General features: G+C 41.4%; 1 non-coding gene across 1 annotated transcript; it reads left to right on the top strand.

The window, feature by feature from the left end:
- The first annotated feature begins 303 nt into the window (after positions 1-303).
- On the top strand, positions 304-410 carry LOC112090103. The gene has a single exon (XR_002901459.1). It is a non-coding gene; the product is annotated as a small nucleolar RNA R71 (small nucleolar RNA).
- Positions 411-4951: the final 4541 nt, after the last annotated feature.

The following is a 4951-nucleotide window of genomic DNA, read 5'->3' on the forward strand; positions in this document are numbered from 1 at the left end:
CTCTCTTGAGACTCACCTACATAGTGTATAGGCTTTTGAGTGGCAACCAGGGCTTTGTCAAGCTTGATATGCAGCTCTTTGATCTTCTCTTCCAACCTTTGTTGGGTACTAGAGTCCTCACATCTGTTGGCTCTATCAAAGTCTTCTCCATAGGTGTCTTGGCTCATGGCTAAGTTCTCAACAACTTCCATGGCTGCAGTGATTTCTTTTGCCAAGAAATTCCCATTTGATGCTGTGTCCAACTGATTCCGGATCTTGGGAACAGCTCCTCTATACAAAGTGCTAAGGAGAGAGGCTTCTGAAACCCCATGATGTGGACACTGATTTGTATAGCTTCTAAACCTGTCCCCAGCTTCTCCAAAGGTCTCATTAGAATGCTGTGTGAAGTTTGAAATCTGGTTCCTTAGCTTGGCAGTCCTTGAGCTTGAGAAGAACTTAGATAAAAAGGCAAGCTTGCATTGCTCCCAAGTTTGGATTGATCCTCTTGGAAGGTTCTTCTCCCACTGGTGTGCCTTATCCCCAAGGCTGAATGGAAACAATCTCAGTTTGAACCTGTCTTCAGATACCCCATTGATCTTCGTGAGATCACAAACTCTGTCAAACTGATCTAGGTGCTCCAAGGGATCCTCCATAGGTAAGCCATGGAACTTCTGATTCTGCACCATACTGATCAAAGAATCTTTGACTTCAAAGTTGTTGTTCTGCACAAGAGGTGGCCGGATTCCTGCTCGGTCATTCTCACCAACAAAGACTGGTGGTGGCTGATGACGTTTGGGTGGGTTTGGGTGGGGCTGTGGTGGATTAACCTGAGGTTGGTCTTGGTGCTGGGTACCCTGAGCTTGTCCCTGATGGACCGGAGCTTGTTGAACCTGAATTCCAATCCCATTACCAGCTCTTTGACCGTGATCAGCTTCTTGAGCCTGATGCTCATTCCCAACTTGCTGATCCATTCCTAACCTTTCCAAGTGAACAACTCTTTCTCTTTGTCTTCTTGCTTGGCTTCTTGTGATCATAAACCTGAAAACAAAGACAGAACTTGAAAGGTGATCAGTAAAACAAAAGAAACTTGATCTCAAAAACTATATCAGAAACTAATGCTAACAATGCCCACACAATATGGCAACGGCGCCAATTGATAACTAAGGTTTTCAAGGCCTTAATAAGGGTTATCAATCCCTTAGCTGTTGCAGCATAAAGGGTATAAATCCATAAGTGTGGTTGCCAGACACTAGTTTATGTAATAATTTCTTAAGTCAAGTGATCAAAGATGAGTTTTGGTGTGAAAAAAGTAACAAGAAAGCATAAAACAAGGAACAAGAAAAGCAATGATTAATGAACTAAACAAGGCAACAAAACAAGATGATGGTGCTTAAGCAAATGATGGAAGATAAGCCTCTAGGTGTGATCATTGATTAGGGTGCTTTCATTCCAAACTAATGATGCTAAACAACAATGCAACACTTGCTACTCTTTAGTCTAGTCTTCTTAATCAGATTAATCCACTCTCATGACAGAAATCTCTTTGAAAATCACTTAATCAAGTCTAACAACCATTAGAGATAACCAAGCAATCAACAAGCATAATGTTCCAAGCCTAATTAGTGACCAAACAATCTTTGACAAAGAAAGACTGAATCTTATACAGAAAGACATAGCAAGCAATTACATGATCTCAAAACCAATTAACTTAGAACTCTAAACTAGATTAATCCTCTCATGAAGGCATTAACCTCTACACTAATCCATTTTGAAACCAAATTCTCATTTGTGAAATATGAATCAATGAGCATTAAGAAACAGTTCTAATATGTCATTCATGCATTTAACAAACATCATCATGGCATTAATGCATAAACCCTTAGTTAGCTTTCATTCAGGCATTTCATCAAACACTTTTGTTGCATGAAAAACCCAAATTCTAGACCCAAGTGATGTGCAAGGATCTAGCATTAGGATCAGCTAACTAAGGAAAGGAGAAGAGAATCTAAGCTTAAATATTCATTAATCTACATCTAAGCACCCTAATCTACACACCTAGAAGCTTAAAAGAGAGACTACTCACTAATCATGATGAACACACCATTTCCTTTGCAAGAGGTGATGTTGATCATGATTAGAAGTTAAGATGAGATGATGCAATGATAAGAAAAAGCTTTTAGATGATTAAATCTGCAAGATGTCTCTTTATCAAAAACGTTTTTACACTGAAAAGGAAAGAAAACAAGAGAGAAACTAAGAGAGAAGATAACCTCTAGGGTTTTTCTCCCAAAAAACTATTTATATTAAGGGTCTTGGACCGGGTCAGCCCAGGACAAACTTGGTACTGACCCGGCTCAGTTGGGTCTGGTGGCTGGTGTGCGAGATGGTCACGTCCATGGCTGACCCGCACACCCATCTCGCACCAAAAGAAGTTCAAGACTCCTAGATGGTCAAGTCCTTTCTCAGCCGCACATCCATCTAGCACTTCATCTTGCATGTTCTTGTGCGTGCTCAGTTCAGCTCCTTCCCCACTCGCAAGACCAGGTCGCACACTCCAGAATGTATATGTGCGAGATGGTCACTTCCTTGTCCAAGTCGCATGCCCAAGTCGGTGTAATTTGCGAACACATGTGCTACATGGTTCCACTTCATGTCCAACTCGCAGGCTTATCTCGCACAGCATTGTGGACTTACTCAAATTTGATTCTGGAAGTCTTTACCTTGCTCAGAGTCTCCTTACACTCATCTCTAAAGTCTCAACTTGTTTCCAGAGCGTTGAACATTCATGGGTGCGAGTTAATCAACTCGCAGTACCGTATCGCACAACCTAAGCCTTCTTGGACCACTTTACATTCAGGGGAGAGTAACTTCCAGGATATGGATCCAAATGGCATGATTTCAACTGAATTGGAAAGAAAACTCAAATATCTCAAACTTTGGAGAAGGAAACCTCAGCGCTTGGGAAGTGTAAGGTTCCCCGGAGGGCTCATCTTTGCAGTACATTGACACGGTCAGAAAGACGCTTCTAGACATGAGTCCATTCCGGAAACGTGGCTCCAAATTGAATGATCTAAAACGTTATGCAAAGACTCAAATATCTCAAATTGATGACGGACCTGTAGACTGAATCGGTCTGGAAGCGCATCTTCCTTCGCAATCTTCGGAGCTCATTGGGTCGGTCCTGAAACTGTCGCGAGACATGTGTATCTTCTGGTGAGCTTAACTCTCATTTCACGACTCTAAATCCAATGATTCGACCTGTTCTGGGACCGTGACTCGATCATCTCCAACTTTGGTGAGGGTTCGGGTTCAGGTGACGTCAGCAAGGGCTCCGTTCCACCGGTTCTTTGATGCGCGTTGCCTTGGTCCTTTATCCGCTCCGAGACATGTACTGCTTCTTATCGCCGTAACTTATAGCTCAAAACTGCAAATAGGACGATCTAAAGTGTTATGGAAACTAGACTTAACGCTGTGGATTCTTTACAAAGACTCCGAAGGCTGAATCTTGGTGAAAGTCCTCCTTCTCAGGTGATCAAGTTTAGGGATTGTCGGCTCCATAACACTTGTCCGAGTCTGATGCACATAAGGTGATGGTCTCTCCATGGCTTTTGTCGCAATTGCTCCCAATTAGCTCCAAATGACCTGTAAACACTCCAAAAGTGCAAAACTCTCTAGGACCTAATGAAATTCCTAACTAAAGACAAAAGCAAAGACAAATATATGTAAAACTACCTAAATGTATGCATGAGACTCAATATTTGGACAAAAATGCAATCCTAAACATGAAAAAATATGTGTATATCAAACTGGAGTCACGGACGTATGAATACGCCACTGTCGTGATCATAGACAACTATCTCTCTCAACCCTGACCAGTGGGTTTCCACTTTGGCCCTGGAAAAGAAGAGTTGCATTATGTTTAAGACTCATCAGCATTCACAAATCGCCCATAGGTAGGTTTCCACTCCTATGTTTGTTTTGCTCTCCCAAACTAGATCTGACACCGGATGAACACTTTCGTGTCACCTAGAATCTAGATCAGATTGTACTTCATGACACTACTCTGACGCATTAAAAGTAGATTCAGAAGAAAAAGTTCTAAGATTCGGCTTCAATAGCTCATGGAATCCTCATCGAACATATATATCCTCATCGAAAATCTCTTAGACTCAACAATAAAACTACTCAGACATGATAAACGAAATCAAAAACATAGTATTAAAACGTAGTACAGAAATCGAAATTGAAAAAGAAAGAACAAGGGTTCAAGAGATGGATCTCTCTCTCCCTAAAAGCTAAAGTAAAAACAATAAGCAAATAAGCTGCTGTAAAAGGTGACGATGATTAGGGTTCCTAAAACATGTATTTATAGTGCTTAAGACATCTCTGGGTGTCACTTAGGGTTTCTCCAAATGAGTAAATCATTTTGGGCTTCAGAAATGGGCTTTCGGGTTCGGAGTTAGCTGGCCGCGGTCGGGGAGCTTGTGACCGCGGGGAATGGCCTGTTGGCCGCGGGTGGAAACGCTTGCCAGCTGGTTTACTGGACATCTTGCTCTTCGAGTATCTTTGGATTGAACCGTTGGATTGCCAAGCTGTAAAGTGTGCTGGAAAGCTGATACTTCCATCTTTAAGATCTCCAAATTTGAGCTGGATCAGAACGTGAGAAGGCCTTCAATCGGGGGTGAACTTCTGACAGTTTGACTCTGAGCTGAAATCTGGTCTTCTATCCATTTTGTTAAGCTTTTCCCTAAGTTTCCTGAAAAGAGTCTTGGAACTACAAATACTAGAAAAACGTAATAAAAGTACTTGAAAGCAATTAAAAACATATAAAAAGTATTTCAAAACGATCCATAAAAGTGGTCAAAATACGGTGTTATCAGCTTTCTTTCTTGTCACACGAAAGCACTTCTTTCAATCATGAAAGAGATCAAAAACTTGCTCAAATATCATTTTAGGTGTGGTACTACAAGAC

The sequence above is a fragment of the Eutrema salsugineum genome, unplaced genomic scaffold (assembly GCF_000478725.1).
Source record: "Eutrema salsugineum unplaced genomic scaffold, Eutsalg1_0 scaffold_11, whole genome shotgun sequence".
NCBI classification, from domain to species: Eukaryota; Viridiplantae; Streptophyta; class Magnoliopsida; order Brassicales; family Brassicaceae; genus Eutrema; species Eutrema salsugineum.